Raw genomic sequence first — 22,500 nt, 5'->3', positions numbered from 1 at the left:
ACATGTTATTCGGCAGTCCGTTATTTTTGACTTATAAAGTTAAGGAGAGACCAATCAATGTCTACATAAATCTATTATTTTCTCTTTCCTTTACCGGGAAGTGATGTTAATACAAGAGCTGAAGAACAAAGTGAATAAGTTTCAAGGGAAAGATGCTGAGAAGAAAGTGAGTTATGTGAGAGAAAGAATTATAAATTTTAAGAAGAATGGCAGAGAATGTGGACTAAAAAAAATTCTATTAATTAAGATATAAGTCATTTGAAAATAAAAATAATGGTAAGAAAATCTAAAGCTCTAATTATCAATTCAATTATGAAAATATTTCAATTATAAATATCTCTCTCTCTCTCTCTCTCTCTCTCTCTCTCTCTCTCTCTCTCTCTCCTCTCTCTCTCTCTCTCAATAATAATAATAATAATAATAATAATAATAATAATAATAATAATAATAATAATAATAATAATAATAATAATAATCGCCGGTTATATGAAGAAACACCAATTAAGATGGAGGATTATTAAAATTTTTTTTATATGACTGTTAAAAACATTATTTAGAAAATATTTATGAAGAAAACTATAGTTATTAAACTGATATAGCCTGAGAAAAGGAACAGGTGATATAAAAAATTACCTGATATTTCTTATAACTCAATTAAGATTGGGGATTATTTGATTTTTTTTTATCTTAGTGATAAAAGCAAATATTTAAAGATATTTATGAAGAATATTATAGTTATCAAACCGGAGATGCCTCAAAATATCAGGCTTTTGGAAAAACAGCAAACATGTTCCTTCTGTTCAGGCGTGAAATTAGCTATCGAAGACGTCTTTAACTGCTCACGCTGCTAATGTTATGAAGCCTTTGCCATATATTATCATAATTTAAACTCTAACCAGTATTTATCTATACATAACTCTTTTGTTTGCGCAAATGTCAATTCTCACAAAGTCTAAGTCTTCTTTTTCTTTATCTTCAACTTTTTCCATCTATTCAATATGTCGTTTTCCTCCTTGTTCCAGGTACTTCCCTGTTGAAGGTTCTTTTACCACAGAATCCTCCTCTCCTCTCATAACATGCTTAAGCCATTGCAATCGTCTCTGTTACAGCTTCTCTGATACTTCTGTAACTTTCAACGTCCCTCTTATCCTGTCTCTCCTCGTCACTCCACACATCCAACGTAACACTCTCTCATTTCTGCCACCGATTAGAATTAAAGTAATGATCTCATCTATGTGTTTGATGTTGCTCCCATCTGGTAGCTTTATCCCTTCAGTTCTCGTTACTTTGCCTTTTTGTATGTTGACTAAGGCGCATTTTTCTATTCCAAACTCCATCCTGATGTCCCCAGATACAATCCTAACAGTCTGGATTAGGGTATCTACTATTTCCTTGATGCTCTTACCATACAGCTTGATTTCGTCCATGAACATCAGATGGTTGATTCTGTTGCCTCTTTTCTTGATCTCAAAGTACTAAGTATTAGCAATTTTTCTCTGTTGAAGAGCTGCTGGAGTAGTAACGGAAAGTCGAAAGCTTAAGCTGTAAAAGCTTATTTTCTTTGTTAATGCCTAAATATCAGAATATATTCTTTATTTTAAGTAATGTTTTTAGGATTTGACAAGAATCATCAATACAAACTAACTTTTTTTTTCACTCAGTTGGCTACAATGGAGGAAGGCAGTGTAACGAAAAATAACGAAAAAGACAATTTGATCATCTTTATAGCTTTAGAAACAGAGAATATGTGGAGATCAAGTTGGCATTTCATTACTCTTCATATGATTCTATTTATTTACTTGCTAAACTACAAGAGCAGAACCCTTAAATTATATTTTTTCGAAATTGAAATCAGCTCATTGTACTAGTGACACACGGCAACTATATCAGCATGCGAACAGTAATGGAAAATGAAGGAGGTTCTGGATCTTTCATTCATAACTGCTGTTGATGACGTTAGATGTAGTAAATACATATGTTGCCTTCAATAATTGGAGCAATTTGGGAGCAAGCTAATTCTCACGAAAAGTCTGTTTTAACTTTGTCAAATGTCGTTCATCTCTCACAAACATTATCAGAAATAGTTTAAACAATGATAAGAAGAGATTTATGAAATAAATTAGTTAACAATTCTATAGCTTCATCTAAATAACAAAATAATACCTATTGCTTCAGATTCCATGGATAAAAACACACCAGTTACTCCATAAAATACAAAATTGACAAATCTTCAGTAACGAAAAATCACCGGCATTTAGCTTTTAAGATCATTTCTGGGTCTCGAATTTGTTTGAATATATTTCATCTAGAAGTATTTAAGATTTTGTGACATTGGGCATATACACAAAGATAAGTTCTTTATAAACAAATGACAGTTTAGAGTTCATTATATAGTAATTTATGGCTAGATTTTATGACGTAGGCCGCATGGGCAGTCAATGACGTTATCCACTACCACCTGCGAAAACAGCAGTTACTTTATGGCGTTCCTCCAGTTTAGCCATTGCTGCTTGCGAATTGTCCAAGACCCCCCAAAATTTTGTTTTCATAAAGATGATTTTTAGTATAAACTCTTTGTAAATAATTACCTAATCAAAATAATTAGAAATAAAGTCACAATAGATAATTTAAACCTATATTTAAAATGTCTATACTCTTTTCTCCCACTTTTGTATTTTTTAAATACTATTTTTACTTCTCAATCAATATGGAATAAGTTGTATAAGCAGAGAAGAGAGAATTGTAATTTCTTTCGAACATGGCGCTCTTCTTAAGGTTCAATGATATTCCTTTTAACTGTGTTGCTGCACGGGATTAAGGTTCCTGCTTCACTCCAGTTAATAGGATGATCTAAGTCTCTCATATACGAATAATGCATTCGATATTTGGCCAGTTTTCCCAGAATATGTGTGGTTTGATTCATTTTAAAAGTGAGTTTCCAGTTTTTTACAAGGAATTTCATGTATGCAGCTAGAAACATCTTTAGGAAAATTTTTATTACTAAACAGGAAAATCATAGCTTCCTAATTCTTCCTCCAAAAATTCAAGTAAATCATCTGGAGGTACTTTCGTAAATTTAGAGACAACATAAAAACTAACCGAATCAAAATCAAAATTATATTTTAAACAATTCAATATAGTTATAAAGTTGACGTTGTTTTTTTTACATTCCTGTTAGAATGTTTCCTACCATAAGTGTAAGAATTTTCCGAAGCCATTTACATAAATTATACGAAACTGAGCCTACTTAACTAATTATTGGTCTGATATGGTTATTGATGTCGATTGTCTTGACTAAACCAAACAGAAGAAAGGGAGGAGCACTGAAGTGTAAACCTGTTTAATCAAATGGTCAAAGCCTTTAGAATTCATTTAATTTGTTCACTAAAATGATAGTTCACTGTCTATGTAGGATCAGAACTCAGTTTCGTTAAGTTCCACTCTCATAGCACTAGCCCCTGTACTGGTTTCTCTGATAAATTAATCATGAAGTACACGTTGACATTTTTAGTCCAGTCGTTTTCAGCAATGGACGAAACATGGTGATTTTTTTTTTTTTTTTTTTTTTTTTGCAAAAGTTCGGCATGGCTATGGGCAAACCCTTATCTCATGTCCTTAGCATTTTGAGACAATAATCTTACCAAGAATTTTGTCTCAAAAAGTTATATGGTTTAGGTATGAGGATGATATTTTCTGTATTTGGCCAGTTCACGAAAACCAGGAATTTGGGATTAAGGTAGATAATTATTCCGTTCTATAAAATTTACTGTAAAGGAAGAAAGGAACTGTAATTTGAATATTCTTGATGTAAAAGTCCATAGAACTGATAGAAACTTCACCTTTCAGTCTTTCGAAAATCAACTAACATTGCCTCTTTTGTTCATTATTATCCCAATCACCATCAAAATGTTAATTTCTATGTTTTTTTTTTTTCTGTGAAGTTCCTAAGGGCTCTGCGTGTCTGTAGCCCGCAGCTCATTGACGCCGAGATTAGAACTATTTATATTACCTTGAAACTTAAATATCCAAGGACTTTTGTAGATGTAGCATGGAAAACAGCTAGGAAATAATTTTATTTAACTAAGGACAAACTTGAATTATTATGTATAACATTCTCAAATAACTCTATGATGAAAGGTTTTTAGAAATTACTAGAATTTTTCAGCTTTTCAAAATGAATGTTATTTTCAGTAATTTTAATGTCAAGAGTTTAGTAATTAAAATTCTCCAAATTCTCCTAAAGATGTTTCTGGCTGCATATTTGAAATTCCTTGTAAAAAGTGTGATAAAATATATTACGGACAAACTGGAAAATCACTTTCACAACGAATCAAACAAAACCAGTATTCTGTGAGAACTACCCATATATCGAAGGCATTATTTGTGCATATGACAGATTTCAATCATCCTATTTACTGGAGTCACGCAAAATCCTTATTCCCGTGTAGCGACACAGTTAAAAGGAGTATCATTGAATCTTGTTTCATCAAGTCAAATAATGGATGTGTTCTAAATTTAAGTCTTGGTTTGTTTAAACTCAATGCCTTGATAATGAAAAAAGTTGTAGATAAATAAAAGCAACCAAATTAATATATTCAGTTTTATACTTGGACTTTGTGTGGCTAAGCTTCCGTATCTCTTATAGCTATGGTTGAAGTTTCTGACCGCGTGATCTCAGATTATCCTGGGTTATCTTGCATTTTTACCTTTTGGACAATTAACGATCTGGTGTTGCTGATCTTTATGTTTATCTTCTAAATTTCTCTCCAGATATATTCCATTGTGACTCAACAGTTGCTGAATAAAAACGAAAGTGCTTGGTACTGACTTTCTGCCTATCAATTACCTGTGTTATTCGGTTATATAATGAAGTCACGTGCATCTACTGTGACTTTTTAAGCATATCCACACATGCACACGCAAACATACACACATACACATATAATTGGGGAAATTTCCTTGTATAAAATAAATACAAAACATCAATAGATAGGACGAAATAAAATTACAAATAAAGAAAAAAATTTTGTTAAAAATCTTCCATAAGGGAGATTTTGAGATTTTTACTACATTTGATGACGTCATCAAGCAAAGTTATGAATGAAAGTGGAAACCACATTTACTATCGCTTTTATGAAGTGCATAGTTGCCAGTCGTCCCTTTTTACAAATAGCTCATTTAAATTTCGGAATATATAACTTTAGGGGTGTCTGTTGCTATAATGCGTGAGGTATTAATTGTGCAAAAACATTAGAAGTGTAATGAAAAATGATCTTGATCTCTGTTAGCAGTATTTTTTTTTTATTTCTTAAACTATGGAGGTAATTATTTATTTTTTTTTTATTTTTCGTTTTTTTCTATTTTTTTATTTTGGCCTTTTATTTAGGCGCTACCGTCTAGCATTGTAGCTAATTGGAGGATTATTAGTGATTAGAAAAATGTTGGATTGCATCGATAACTGTTGTAAATTTCTTATAATAATAGCTTTGGTAGCTATATTTTTTTTTAAATAAAGGCACCAAAAAAAGAAAATTATGTTTTATAGCTTCTATTTTGTGATAAATCTAAATAGATTTTTGTTTAATATTCCATATTTCTTGGCTACAAACACACCCTTTCTACACTAAAACCAAAACTGGTAACTCTAAGAGGAATGAAAAGAATGAATAATTAGCTCATAAAGGCAATTATTTATTTAACGTAAATTTACATATTTTTGAATATATTTTAAGACTTTATGACAATTTAAATAGACAAAATGAAGAGCTATGTGTACATAAATCACTGTTAAAAGTTCAACTGTTAGTAACATTTGGCAGATCAACCATGACGTAGTCAGTAAGTGACGTCATCAGCCACCAGAAAAAGTTACTGTCGAAGATTCATTGATTTCTGTGTGACCTTCTCCTAAACTTGAACCCCCCCCCCCCCCCCCCATTTTTTTAGTAATTAAATCACTAAAAGTAAGACTCTGATGTCGGTCTTGACATGATTCATACATCTGAAAGGATGTTTCACTTTGAAACCAAACTACAAAACTAACAAGCTTCATAATATGAAAATAGACTCAAAATCCAAAATAAACGTCAAACTGCCAGCTAATCTGACACTGAAAAGACTGAACAGTTGAGACACAGGGCGCATTCAGTTCGCTGTTTTGAATTTATACAAGCAATCTTTGGTCTCGTGATTTTTGCCATGACTCTGGCAACGGAAACTTCTTGAAGGCTCTGGAGATCTACCACCAATTTCTGATCTAGAAAGTCTGGTAACTGATCTCTTCTTCTTGCATCTCCTATGGCCTTCTGTTACTGCTTTCAAATGAAAATCATATTATTTGGAAGTTCGAATTTAAAGTCAATGTTTCATATGAACAGGATTCATCGTCCTAATAATAATGATAATATACTTTGTATGGAACAAGGCCCTTTAAACGTAAGGAATATTTTTGCAAAGGTGCTTGATATCTTGTCTAACCTCGGGCCATCTACTTTGGAAGGGAGTTTCAACAGAGGGACCAAGGAAGTGAACTGAGTATTTACAGCCGATTGCTTCTGATTTAGTAGTTTATAGTTTGCGTTAACCTTCAGAAAGTCCATAACTGCTCAAGTCTTTGGAGTGAAGGAGAATCCTCCTAGAAGATTAAGTCTGGCAGTAATTTCTATGACAGGATTCTTCTTCTCCATGTCAACAACGTTGACATAACTTCATCTTTTTTCATTCCCCCTTCCATTCTGCTTTCAAGCCTTTACAACAAAGGTGAATTCTCTCGAAGATTATTAGGTGAGGCAGTAATTTCTATATCAGGGATCATCTACTCCAGGTCGACAATAGGAGCTCCGCCCTTCCGACTAGCGCTAGCTGTGAAAGTGCTGGCATAATTTCACTTCCTCTTCCCCTCTACTTCCACAAAGACTTTATGCCAGGAATATCCAGTTCATAAACACAGTCTTTTCACACAAGAAGGGAATTTTCTTTTCAGGAATACGAAAAGAAAGGCCCTAAATCACAAGCGGACGTGGAAGTCGTAAAACTGATGGATGGTGAAGGAAGGAACGCTTGATTTTGTCACATTCCCAGCGAAAATACGAGGTTGGCCTCATTTTTTTTCCACTTTTTCTGCCATAGATTTTCGATACTGGAAAGAAAGTAGCTAAATGAAAAAGTGTTGGTAGAAGGGACAATATGAACTGCTTTAAGAAGTAGACGACGAAACATTTAGGGGGAAAAGCTTCCAACTCTTCAAAACATACAACTTATAACAATCATAGACAAGAAGTTAAATAAATATTAAATTTAATTAAAAATGGAAATATAACATCAGCAAATATACACTAAAGATTCTCTTCAAACGTAACAACACGTTTCTTTTTAAAACTGGTTGCGTACAAATCAAAGAGTTGTGAAGACAGAAGCAATTATTACCAGATTATCCTTGGGGTAACAGATAACAGAAACAAATAATTATCATCTTGTCATAAGAATGTTGAACCTTATATATTATTACAAATCAACTGACTCTCAAAATGTTTATTATACCTTTAGTCGTGTGTGAGTATTAATGGAGGAACTGTACCACCTATATATAAAATCAAGACTTATCTATCTTACTGTTATTGAATGTTATCAAATCAGTTAATTCCTCCTGATTGATTATTCTGATTCTCATTTTCCTCAGTGCGTTTATGACGTAAACATTCTTTCTTATCCTTCTGTTCTTATTTCGTTCATCATATGAACAATCTAAGGAAGAGAAAAATTAAGAAAACTTCATTTTGACCCAAAGAACTGAATCTTTTAATACTGACTTTTAATATGGCAATAGCACCTGTTTTTTCACGTAGCCATATAAAGCAGACATTCATCCATTTGAACAGTAAATTATGTGATGGCAGATTAGACATACGGGTAATGGATATGGATTAGAAATAATCTTTGATGAGAGAGAGAGGAGAGAGAGAAAGAGAGAGAGAGAGAAAGATAGAGAAGAGAGATAGAGAGAGAGAGAGATTATGGAAGAATGTAGAAAAAAGTGAAAGCATGAAAAGGAAACGGTAACAATATGAACGTACAGTTGGACACAGGTTTCCCTGGTACACCTTCTTGGGGGACTTCGAAAAATTATATGGTAACAGTGTTTACTGAGGGGGATGGGGGGAGGACTCTTCCTCTCTCAGCAAGAGTTCCACCAATAAGCTCTGGAATTCTTTCAGTGGGAGGAGTCATTAGGTATGGTTGGAGAAACACACACACACGGAGTAAAAAAAAAAAAAAGAAATCTGAGCAGGGTATATCGCTGTAACTAAGATTACTGTCTCACTTTTAATATAAGTTTGTTTATTAAGATTCCATTTAACTTTCGTCTAAGTCGTTAACTTACCACCGTGTCTGTTATTATATATCGGTCATATTCATTACGCAATACTTGAAATTGATCAAAATTTTAGAGTTAGGCTATATTGGTATTGGAGAGAATCACGAACATCATAACAGGATATTTTAACTTTATCACGTAAGCCAAGTTTATAGTATCGGTTGCAGTGCGTTTCCTACCAATAATATAATAGGAAGCTATAAAGAGAAGCGCAGCAACACTTCATTGAACATACCCAAAAACTCAAGTGAATGTGTTTTAAGTGTCCCTTAGCTCCTCTCTCTCTCTCTCTCTCTCTCTCTCTCTCTCTCTCTCATATTAGCTCCTTTAAAGTGACATGTCATCTAGAAATACCACTGCGCTAAGTATTCAGTTTTGATGTCATTAACACCCTTTAATCCTTGCTAAACTAATATATGCATATATAATTTTCCGGGGGGCGGGGGGAGTGGTGTCGGGGATAGAGTTCTTGTTGTTAAGCCGTCTTATAGGTTTTGGAATTCTAAAATGTAATTCAAACTGACAAGCTTCTTGCTTTTGCTGTACCGATGTCCTCAGCCTGGCTTTGCTACAACTGAAATGGGTGGGGGACTAGGGGTAAGGTGGGCCTGTTGCGACCCCGATGAGTGGGCGAAGTACTAGATATGCTCGTGGATAGAGTGTATGGCTAACGTAAAGCTCCACTTGAAATATTTTCTTGTTTATCTTTAATGCCTGCGTGTTATTAGTGCTTATCCTAATATTATCATAGTACTGTAGATTTTCTGAATACAACAACATTTACAAGAAGAAGGATTGGGTTAAACTCGCTCTCTCTTGTAAAATATAATAGAATGAAAAGGATAGAAAAGGGAGAGAGAGAGAGAGAGAGATGATCGAGGAGAGAGAGAGAGAGAGAGAGAAGAGGAAAAAGAAGGACTAGACGTTACTGAGGAATCAAAATGAAACTACTAGGGACAGAGAAAATTCCACAACGTGTAATGGAAAGTGAAGAAGGACTCCCAAACTTGGTGCAAACTTTTAACCATTCCTATATGGTAAACTTAATTCGTTTGCCAATGATAAACAATTGTTGATATTCAGAGGTTTCATGTATTCATGGTTGGGTTTGTATTCCCTTTTGAATATACTGTAGAGGTTATTCTCTACACGCCGTTCATTACAATAATTATTACATGATATGGATAAACATATCTACTTGGCTTATATTTTCTAATATATTAATTGTGATACATGTTTCAATGTCATACGGACAGAAATTCCTTTCGCTCTTATCATCATTTGTATGAGGATAAGAGACAGACGTCTCTATTGTTAAACAGCCCCTTCAGTCATTTACCTTTCCATTGTGGAAAGAGCTATTTAAAGAAATGTAGTTTGATGATATTGTCCTAGGGTTCTCTTTTTAGATAATTTTTTAAGAAAAAATCAGGATAGCGAAATTCCTTTTAGATTTTGAACTCCTTTAAAATGTCAAAATCACCTTTCTAATAAATAAATTATAATAATCATGACCTGGAGCTAAACGATATGCATAGGTCTGTTTACGATATTTTTTTACATCATACGACATGGAAGTTCAGCGGAAGCCATGGGGTAATCCAAATATACACAATCAATTTTTACATTTATTTTAAATATTAGTGAGAAGTCCAGCCACCTTCCTTCTAGATCACCTCTTGCAATCTGTTAGGCATAGAAGATTCATGGTTTCTGACGATCTGTGGTCGGTTGTGGAAGAGCTTCCACTGTGTTCCCAGAGGTTCATAAGTTGATCTGGTCTCCTCTCCCTCTCAGGCTCCCAACATTTTACCAAATTAGCCTAAATATTCTCAGTGAGGTTCATGTCTGTATCCTTACTTGGCCAGTCAAGCAACTGCAGATCCTCTCGACCTTGAAACCATTCCTGGACTATTCTGGCCGTATGGATGGGTCAGCGGTCGTGAATGAAAATGACAGGAGCAGATGGGGAGGAATAATTCCGCTGTTGATGTGAAAGAAGTTAGAAATCCTGAAGAATTTCAATGTATTTTTCACCAGTGAGCCTCCACTCAATCCTGGTGATATCATCCATATAATGTAAGAAGATCCAGCCCCACACGTTTACTGTGACATGCCCATTCCTGGTCACCTCGTAAATTTCTTCTGTAGTATCTGAAGGGAAAAAATCTAATTTTTAACAATTTACGCTTTGCTTTTCGTAATAGGGAAAATAATTCTATATCGTTTGGGGAAATGAAATGCTAAGTAACAACCCTTGCAATGAATTAAGAATGTTTATTCATCTGCAAGGATTAATACTTATAATAGCATTAACTTTGATCTGCAACAGTCCGTTATGATATGATATTCTTTAATTCAGTAAACAGGCTGCACTCTATATTATAAGTTTGCCTACGTGATTATTCATAACATTAATGGGGCAATATAATTCAATTACCGGATAATACATGGTTATTGACAAAATTATTATCTTTTGATTATAATATTACCCTTGCTTATAATTATTATAATCTGACTGTTATTAATGATTTTAAAAACTCACCTTATATTACTCGGTCTTCAGTTATGTATTCTGCCATGACTTCTGCTAGTAAAAGACCTTTCGTCACTGCATACGACTCGAGACCAAAATTCCATATCCTCCCCCACAAACTGTTGAACGAAGGCAAGCCTATCAGCACGATGCCGAGAAATTCCTTCTTGGCAAGAATTCTATGAGGTATTCCAGCCTCATGCAGACGCCTTCGCACCGTCATAGCCTAAACATTTAATGCAATACGTTCACAAATAGCAATAGTATTGGTAAAAGGATCTTCTTATGATGCTCGTCGAATGTCGTCGTTATCCTAACGGGTGGTCATTCGTGGTGGAGGTCTTCGAAATGACATACGTAATTAACATGCAGATACCTAGATAATCAAGATTAATTATAGCCTGTTTACTTATGGGAGCGCTATTTGGTATTCTGGGAAGTAAAGAGAAAGAATCACTATTAGAGTTCAACAGGACCAAGGCAACTGTAATTTAGGTTTCATAATTTCACGGGTTTATAAGGTTTATAGTTTAAAAAATTAATAAATAAATGAAATAAATAAATGCTATCCAAAGTCGGTCAATTTCCCAGTCTAAGCTTGCCTCCTTTTCCATTTATTTACTGTTGTAGGGGAGACGTCAAGACGCTGTGCAACAGCACGTATTGAAAGCCCACTTTCTCGTAGAGCGACGATCTGCGGCCGGAGAACTATAACGAATACTACTAGCAGAGGACAGAAGCCCTATTAAAATTTATACAACACCTCAGTCTAGCCATGATTGGGTGACAAACTTGTTAGCGTGTAATAGAGGTGCTGTAGCAGTGATATCGTTATCACCGAACAAAGTGATATATTAAATCACACGATTACTGGGACTGATTGATTGATTGGCTGTTACTGGCATTGCAACATCTCAGGTCATTACTGTCATTGTTAATTGTCTGTTTGTAACACTGTTTATAAAGGTGGTGCTGTTCCTCTCTTAACGTGAATTCCACTAATCAGCTTTCGAGCTGTTTTAGTGTATAAGAGGTTGGAGGAGGCAAACTTGTAATAAGTATTAATCCTCATAGATGAATAAACATTATCCTAATGCAGGGGTTGTTACTTAGCATTACATTTCCCCAAACGATATATCATTATTTTCCCTTTTACGGAAAGCAACGCGTAAATTGTAAAAAAATTTAGATTGTTTTCCTTCAGATACCACCGAGGAAACATTTACGAAGTGGCCAGGAGTGGCTTGTAACCGTAAACGTGTGGGCCTGGATTTCCTTACATGGTATATGTGATATCACCAAGACTGAAGGGTTTCACCAGTGAAAAATACGTTAAAATTCTTCAGGATTTCTTCCTCCCTTCACTTCACCAGCGGAATTATCCCTTTCCACCTAGTCCTGTCATTTTCATTCATGACGGCTGCCCCATCCATACGGCCAGAATAGTCCAGGAATGGTTTCAAGGTCGATAGGATTTGAATTGGTTGCCTGGCCAAATAAGGGTGCAGAACCACATAGATCCCGAGAAAGATAAAGTCGATTTATTAAAGATTGAACAATTCACAGGTGCCCCGAGAGAACCCGAAGTTTAGTGGAAAAATCACTGAATTTCTAATCAGTTTTCTCCCATGTATGCATAAATTTTTATTTTATTTTTGTTCCCATTATTTTTATGCTCATCCATTTCGTATGAAGTAGCTACTGTAGCATATCTTATGTAATATAAGCTGGTTAGGGGTAATTACGTTTGCTTTATGTCTATTACAATTAGAATCATAATTACCTGACCTGTTATCGAATTACAATTACAACTTCAATAATACTGAAATACAAAACTTAAATATTGGAAAAAAATTTCACAAAACTTTTTGCACAAAAAAAAGGAAATAAATGGAATAAAATGTTTTTTTTAGAATTGGTAGCTGGCTAGTTAACATTCTCCCTTAATAATATAATAAATAAATTGGGTAGCGACTCAAAACATCTCTCGGTTGCATTTGGCTAGGTAAGAGGGCTGTTCTAGGATAACAATTTCAAATAAAGTACTTTATTATTTGAACTTTTCAGTTACAATTACAATTACCATTAAGTATAAATAAAAAACAACCGCAATTACAGTTAACTTCAAAACGTATAATTAAAAACATTTCAGATAAAAGGTCACGTTTTTGGTCAATAACACTGTAATGAAGACTGGTATCAGTACGAGATTTTGCTAAAATTTTTCGGTATAACTCAAATGAATGTCCGGTAAAAATGCTCAATTTTTATTTGTAACACATAGAGCAACTGTAACCAGTTACCTATTCAAACCAATCTGTAGGCAATTGGCGGCTCTCTCTTTGCCAAAAAAAAAAAAAAAAAAAAAAAAAAAAAAAATTGAAAAGTTGCGTGACAAACGGATTTCTGCTACCATGCCGACAGTTATGTTCCTACTATGAGATTCAGGGCTTCTGTAACACGGTTTTTTGGCAATAACTTTTTATCTATGCATTTCAGAATACACATTATATCTACACATAAATTTTGACTGTATTCTGCATTACGTAGGTTGAATAAATTTGGTTTCGAACGCACGCGTTACGTAACTTATGACAGCATTTCTTCCCTCTTTCTCGATGGATGATTGGCTATACGTAACGAAGGCTATACTATACCTCTGTCAACAATGACATAAAAATTTAAATACAAGCAAGGCAGTACACCTTTATGAACTCTGAATCCTCTCCACTGATAATTGTCATAATGAACAAACCAACAAAATATGTTAATAGATACAAAAACACTTCGATTATTAGTCTAACTCCCAAAATAAGTGTCCTAAGAAATTATAATCTACTTTGAAGGTCACAATCTGATTGACAAGATGTAGGGAATAGTTGGTAATTTTCAAAGACATAGTAGACAAGCTTGATTTGATAACTGCTGTATCCAATGTCAAGCAATTTTTATTTATCGGCTATCTACCTATTTACTGAAAAACAAAAAAAAATAGCCGGTACCGTATTTTGGCTTTAAACCTTCACCAATAATTATCGTCAGAATGATGACTTCATGAGGCTCCACCCACTTTGGCCTCGTTGTAATTCAGGATAACACTGAAGGCTATCATGGACATTGTTGTATTAGAAAATCTAACTTCTGGCTATAAAAACTCATTTCTCGAGTAGTTGTAAGAAGTGCTAAATGATCCTCAAGGATCCCAGCAGTTGACCTAAACGTTTAATTCATGTATATTGCTGCTATTACTAATTTTGCGGCACTACTGCTACAGTAGTATTACTACGCTAGCACAGATACCCCACCCAAATCTATGTATCGTTCCGCCATTCATAAAGTCTTTATATCCAACATGGTCGTACAGACTAAAGAAGAAAAAAAAATTATATCGGATGATCCGTTGGTCTGCTGGAGATTTTAGCACATATAAGCTTGTATTTACTTTGGATAAAAATCTTATTTTAACAAAAATAGTTATATAAAGACTGTTTACATACAATCTCTCTCTTTCTCTCGCTCTTGGTGGCTTAGTGAATAGTTAATGGAAATGTTCAAAATCCTGAATGACATTACAATTATTATAATCACGTTACGCTAAATACAAATCAGACCATAAACATTGGATTTAAACTAGAAACTGAATAATTACCTATTCAGGCTATAGTAAGTATGGCCACGGGCTTTCTTTTGACTGTATAAAGTTGCAAGTCGTAAGACAAATGCAGTTTTGCAACCACGGGGACAATTCCAAATCCTGTTACCCATTCTTGACTACTGTGGGTTTCTGAGCCGATGGAATAAGGTGTATGGGTTTCTGTCTGGTGGATGGGCGGGGCAACATTTCGTAAAATGATGTTTACTTTGCTTACATAATGAATGTTTTTCGACTCTTGGCTCGCAATCATTGGCCATGGCGTCGGCTAGATCATTTTTACTCTATAAAAATTAAAACTATCGGGTTTAGGTTATTGATAATGCTGACAAAATTTGTGTGGTTGTAAAATATACATATGTCAACTTTCAGCTACATCCGATGCTTTGATAAGGAGCAAAATCCAAAAAACCGTGTTACAGAGGCCCTGAATCTCATAGTAGGCGGCCATCTCTTCTTCACCTTCGTAATACAAGCATATGGCTGATGCCCTGAGTCCAAATGAAGATTGCGAAGGAGGTAACCAAACACAAGTATAACAGTAGCCTTACTATCAATCACAGTATCTATCGTTCTACTACTCCACCATACGTGCAGATATCTCTCACTCTAATAATTATAATAATTTAGTGCTTACCCAAGTCATAGTCACTAAAGAAAAAAAAAACAATTTGACCTTAAGATAAAAATAGTAATAGCTACTACTACTGCTGCTGCTGCTGATGCTAAGAATAATAGTGAAAAACTAAAAAAATGCTATATTACTGGTTAGTATTATTAATAGTTAATTAATATTGTTCCCTTGTTTTCAACGTGAGTTGTCTCGGTAAAATTAAGCCTATAAGAGCATTTTATTTGTGCCCACCCCGTCACAGTCATTGTGTGTCTTTTGATAGCTATAGTTTATTTATTAAATGTCATTTCAGTGATGGCTCAGGAATGATTTACAGTTTTAATAACCACCAACCAAATTGAGAATATTATGGATATATGTAATCTCGTTCTATCTGATATGCTTTTGAAACCAAAAATATACAGCCATGTTTACTAAATTATGATCAATCCATCGAGTACAAAATTCGAAGAATCTAGAATTGATTGCGATAATATATAAATTATAAGTTAACAATTTAAGATAATATGTTCTCTTAGCTGAGCCAGGGGGTCCACGGAAAACCACCCCAGCTGAGGGTGACCTTAACCAACGCCGAGGCCATTTATGAAGACCTTGGATTAGAAGTGTCATCGATGACAGTACGACGCAGACTCCACGCTGCTGGAATTCATCACAGAACTCCAGCGACGAAGGAGCTCTTGACGGAGCGACATAAGGTAGGAAGGCTTGATTTTGCCCAACATCATGCTGATAAGGGTTTGGACTTTTGGGGCAGGGTCATCTTTACTAACGAGAAGTGCTTCTCGTCCACATCGTATGGGAATCTGCATTGTTGGCGAACAAATGGAACTCGGTATGATAAGGAAAATCCTTACTTGCATCAATTATCAATTGCATTCTTCTTTATATTAATTATTAAGCTTTAGATTTTGTTCCACGGAAGTGGACTGTCAAAATATACAAAGGGAGTTAACATAAATAAGAGAGCTATTTCTGAGATAAATATTAGGTAAGGGACAGTGGCATCATTTGCTCTTTTTAATCAAATATAATATTTGAAATAAATAATTGCACAATAGAATTCTTTCAGTGTTTTTCATCACTGAGAATTTAAATTCTCCAAAGGTATATATATATATATATATATATATATATATATATATATATTATATTATATAATATATATATATATATATATATATATATGATATATATATTATTATTTAGCGCCCCCATTTTTTTCTCTCATCAGATATGAACCCCGTAACATCGTTGAGGTTGTTCGATCCGGCCATGTCACCTGCAACATATGGGACTGGGTGTGTCTGCATGGTATGGGTGATGTGTTCCGTATCAGGGACGATTTACAGCAGCTAAGTATGTTGAGCTGCTGCAAACCTCCTTCTTGCCTGCGTTACGAGAAAGGAGTTTTCCCTTCCCACCAGAGCCCATCCTGTTCACACTGCTCACGTTGTTCAAGAGTGGTTTGCCAGACAGGATAACCTGCTTCTTCTTGAATGGCCGAGCAAAGGAGCAGATATGGGCCCAGATGGTGAACACATGGAAAATGGAACATGAGAGAACAACACAGCACTCATGGCTCACATCAACTCTCAGTGGAAAATTTGCAGACGGAGACCGTAGCAAATTTTCAACCTTGTTAATTCGATGCCCGACAGATTGAGGGAAGTGACTGAGAGAGAGGGTGGATGGTCAAGGTATTAAATTGTATAATATAAATGTTATATATATTTTTTTTAATAGGACATAAAATGTTCTCATTTTGTTCTCTCTAGTTATTTGATTGTTTTAATAAACATAATTCACAACAAGTTTTATTATAACCATGATATATTCTTGATATAATATTCTAAGTACGTATGTGTAAAAAAAAAAAAAATAAAAAAAAAAAAAAAAAAAGGCATAATGCCTCCATACAATATTGAGAGTATTGCAGTAAACTTTCCTACTTACTCAGGCCCCACATGTTTTTGATGTCTTCCTAATCACCGTTTCTTGTTAACAGCATTGAATTATAGAACTGAATGACTCCCTGAGCACTGTTATCATACAGTGAGGTCGGTAAAAGTATTGGCAAATTGCCTTAAGGCTCGTCCACACGGCCGAGCTTTGCTAGACGAACTTTGTTCGATGTGACGTCGGAAGCGGAGAAAATGCGGCAAAGTTCTGACTTTTCCCGCTGTTTCTCCGCTTTTGACGTCACATCGGACAAAGTTCGTCGACCAAAGCTCGACCGTGTGGATGGGGCCTTACCTGTATACTTTGTTCTCTGTGGTGTAGCCGATACAGATGTGATACTTCGCCACTTATTTTCGCTTATTAGCTTCTTGAAGTCTATTAAAATAGTTTCCATTATTTGAAATGTAATGCTTTATATCCTACTGATATTTTCAATGTATCTTTGGTGGAAAACCTAAGTTATATGAACAAGAGTAAAAATGTGGCATATTTTTTGGCCATCGTTGACGTTTCTGAGTATAGGGGTCATATGCTCTGTGGGACATTTTAAAAGGTAACTGTCAATTCAGTAGATGATACTCTCTTTATGTCAGCCACTATAAGGAAAGCCCAAATGACTTCACCTATCATCTGAGGTCAACGAAATATATAGTCTATAATATATCAGTGCATACATAATTTTAGAAAAACAACAGTTCTTCTTCCTAGCTTAAACCCATTTTTATATGGGGTCGCCATTACGAATGAGTCGTCTCCATCGATTTCGTCTTGTGCCTCGTTCTCATTTATACCTTTCAATTCCATATCTTCCCTTACACAATCACGCCATCTATTTCTTGGTCTTCCCTTCTTCCTTCTACCCTGCACTTCCATTTCCATCGTATGTCTTCCAACATGACGTTCCTCCCTTCGTAACAGGTGTCCATACCATCGAAGCCTTCCTTCCTGTATTTTCTTCGATATTTCAGCTACCTTTGTTGATCCTCTTATATACTCATTTCTAATCCTATCTTCCCTTGTTACTCCCGACATCCATCTCAACATTCTCATTTCTGCTACATCCATCTTCTTCTCCTCTGTTTTCCTCATACTTGCCGTTTCTGTTCCATATAACATTGCTGGTCTGACCACCGTCCTATGGAACTTTCCTTTCAATTTCAGAGGGACCTTCTTGTCACAGAGTACCCCTGATGCAGACCTCCAATTATTCCATCCTGCCTGAATTCGGTGTCTCACCTCTTGGTCCATGCTTCCACTATCCTCCAATACGGACCCTAAGTACTTGAACTTCTGTACTTTCTTTATTTCTTCCCCACCCAATCTTATGCTACTTCTCCACCGTCCTCAGTAATACTAGAACACATATATTCGGTTTTGATCTGCTTATTCTCATTCCTCTCTCCTCATGTGCTGCTCTCCACCTCTCCAACCTCCCCTCCAACTCCTCCTTCCCCTCTGAACACAACACAATGTCATCCGCGTATAATATGCACCATGGCACTGCTTCTCTAACATCCCTGGTCATTACATCCATCACGATGTTGAAGATGAATGGGCTAAGTGCTGACTCCCCTTGGTGTTAATCCAACATCCTATCTCTAAATCCATCCGTCTCACCAACACTACTCCTCACTCTAGTATACACATTCCTGTACATCTGAATAATTCTGACATACTTTTCCGGCACCATCTTCTCCCTCAAACTCTCCATATTTCTTGCCTTGGCACTCTGTCATAGGCCTTTTCAAGGTCTATGAATACCAGATGCAGGTCTCGTTGTTTTTCTCTGAATTTCTCCATTAGCTGCCTTATGCAAAATATTCCATCCGTTGTCCCGCTTCCCTTCATAAATCCTAACTGTTCCTTCCCTATTCTAACTTCCTCACTCAGCCTGCTATCTATGATTCTTTCCAAAATCTTCAACGTGTGAGACATTAGTTTTATACCTCTATAATTACTGCATTCCTGGACATACCTTTACCTTTAAAATATAGGGTATCAATATGCTTTCCCGCCATTCTTCTGGTATCTTTTCCTGTTCGAATATTTTTACCATCAGATCATACAAGATGTCTACCCCTTCCTCTCCTAAGGCTTTCCAAACTTCGACTGGGATTAAGTCAGGTCCTGTTGCCTTCCCATTTCTCATTCTTTTTAAGGCTCGTATCACTTCATCCCTAGATATCCCCATTAACCATTCCCATGTTTACTTGTCCATCCTCTCTTACAAGTCTTTCATTTTCTTCATTTAGCAGTTGTTCGAAATACTCTTTCCATCTTTTCAGGATGTCTTCTTCCTTTTTTACGACAGTACCATTCCTATCTTTCATTTGCTTAATATGGGTGATGTCCTTTGTTCTTTTATTTCTTACTTTTGACAGTTTGAGCATCTTACTCAACCCTTCCTTGGTTTCCAGATTATTATAAACCTCTTCATATGTCCTTGCCTTAGCTTGAGCTACCACCCTTTTTACTTCTTTGTTTCTTTCTCTTAATCTTTCTCTGTCCTCCTGCAGCTGTGACTCTTCAAATCTCTTCTTTGCCTCCCTTTTACCTTTCACCACTTCCCCCACCTCTTCTTCCCCCACCACCAGCTCTCCTTTTTCCTCCCATACTATTCCAGATGTTTTCCCCTAGTATCTCCTTTCCATGTCTTCTAATCACTGATGCATTATGCCTCCACCATTCTCCCACATCTTCAATTCCCAGATCAACCTCTCCCAGCACTCTTCTCCTGAACTCTCTCTTCTTATCATTATCCCTCCCTAACAATTTATTACCACTTGATTTTCTTTACCCCATTCGTTTTCGTTTTCTTTTCTCTTTTCATCTTTAAATCCATACAAAGGAGCCTATGTTGGGGGGCCACGTGGTCACCTGGGATAACTTTACAATTCCTAACTTCCACCAGCCTTGATCTATTGTAAAGGAGGTAATCTATTTGTGTGCATCTACCGCCACTCCTGTATGTTATCAAGTAGCTCCTCTTCTTTTTGTTTGAAATGAATGGGTTCACTATTGCCATATCAAAGGACACGGCAAAGTCTACTATACTCTCTCCTTCTGGTTTCTCTCCCCAATCCCATGTCCTCCATGCACTCGTTCAATTACATCCTTTTCATTTCCGACATGTCCATTAAAGTCTGCCCCCACTACAGTCCTCTCCTGCTCTTCCAGTTCTTGCGTTATCCTCACTCATTTCGTTCCAAAAACGGCTCTTTTCTTCTTCTGTGCAGCCCACTTGTGGAGCATAAGCGCTAATGATGTTCATTGTTTCCCCTCCATAACATATCTTCAGTCTCATAATGCGGTCATTCTTTCTACTCACTTCCGTCACTGCATTCTTCATTTCCCCCGACAACACTACTCCAACGCCATTCCTACCCTGCTCATTTGCTCCACTATAGATTAACTTATAGCCATCCCCCAGTTCTTTAGCTTTATTACCCTTCCATCGAGTTTCCTGCACACACAAAATATCCACTCTCTTTATCCTCATTAACTCTGCCAACTCTCTTCCTCTTCCTGTCATAGACCCAATATTGAGCTGGCCTATTCTGATCACATTTAGAGCTCGCTTCTTTAGCTGCACCCGCTCATGATGCAGTAGCCCTCGCCTTGTCACAGAGTTAAGGCGATGTGTCTGTGCGTCGTTTACGGAGTACGCCCTAGCCCTATTCTCATCAATATCACGACTCATTCCATTGGTTTTGGCGTGGGTTTTTACAGTCGGATGCCCTTCCTGACACCAACCCTCCCTATTTATCCGGGCTTGGGAGCCGGCACCCATTGAGGCTGGCTTGCCCCCACAGGAGGCTAGATTTAGAAAAAAACAACAGTTAACCCTTAAAATGTCAACCACGTCATATGACGTGTTGCAGAATTCGTCCCACACATGTTTACGTCATGTGACGTTCTTAAGTTTTTAATTTTGTGTGCCTTCGTAGCTTATTGTACTGATATTGATTCTGTACTACTTAGTGCCTTATTAGAGGTCTTGCTGGCCGTTTGCACTGCTCGTCTTCCACTTGTATGACCTGCGCGGGGGAGGGGAGGTAAGGGTGGCCTAGGAGGTTGTCAGAAACGTCAAACCAGCTAATCCTGTGTGGCAAAGGATTAGTGGCGATAATTTTTTGCCGCACACCTTCGATTTTGATGATAGTATATCAGGAATAAATTTTTTTTATTCTATTTTTACTAATTCTATAATGGAACTGACTGTAGAGAGATCCAATCGTTAATTTCATGTTATGAAATGGGGTAATATATCAAGCGAACACTCAAGGGAGTTTATGACATTATAGTATCAGAGATGAAATATTTCTTTGCTTTGGTTATGATTATGGGTATTGTCAGGAAGGGCAATCTTCGATATTATTGGGTCACCGATCCTCTCCTGAATACACTAATGACATATCAGAACTGCATACTGAGCGCAGGGGTTTTCCTTATCACTAAGTTAGCTAGTAAACTTGGCTTACGTGATAAGGTTAAAATATCCTGTTATGAAGTTCGTGATTTTCGGCAATACCAATATAACTTTAAAATGTTGATCAATTTTAAGTATTGTGTAATGAATATGACCGATATATAATAATAGACACGGTTGTAAGATAACGTCTTGGCCGAAAGTTAAATGGAACCTTAATAAACAAACTTATATTACAAGTGAGACAGCAATCTTCATTACAACGATATAAACTGCTCAGATTTTTTTTACTCCGTGTGTGTAAAACCATTCCTAATAACTCCGCCCACCAAACGAACTCCAGAACTTATTGGTGGAACTCTTGTTAGCAGAGAAGGGGTTCTCCCCCCCATCTCCCTCAGTAAACACTGTTACCATGTAATTTTTCGAAGTCTCGCAAGACGGTGTACCAGGGAAACCTGTGTCCAACTGTACATGCTTCAGAACCACACATTGAAAATTATATATGATCAGATTATAAACTTTAGCAAATCATATCATAAATAAACTACTAACTTACAGAATGTGCATCGATAGGCCAGTTGATTTGTATGAAACATTCCCTCCGGAAATCATGATGAGAAGGAACTTCCCTTCATGATCTCAACAGGAAAGGAAGGGTCTTCTCTAGAAACTGGAACAGCCAGGGAACGCGTTTAAATAGCGTATACAATCCTAGCATGACCTGGGTCACTTTCCCATGTTATGAGAATAATAGTGTACACTCATTACAAAGATTATAAGGCAATTTAAGCATCTTATGCCTGCAGTCTATTAGACCTCTGTATATGTTTTATCAAGCCTTTATTTTTCTGCTCCCTTGTGCTTGAGATAGCATCATTATATGGTGAATGTAATTTAATCATATAAACCT

This window comes from Macrobrachium nipponense, chromosome 38, assembly GCF_015104395.2.
Source record: "Macrobrachium nipponense isolate FS-2020 chromosome 38, ASM1510439v2, whole genome shotgun sequence".
In the NCBI taxonomy this organism is placed as follows: domain Eukaryota; kingdom Metazoa; phylum Arthropoda; class Malacostraca; order Decapoda; family Palaemonidae; genus Macrobrachium; species Macrobrachium nipponense.
The sequence above is the reverse complement of the archived record's forward strand: the minus strand, read 5'-3'. Positions refer to the sequence as shown.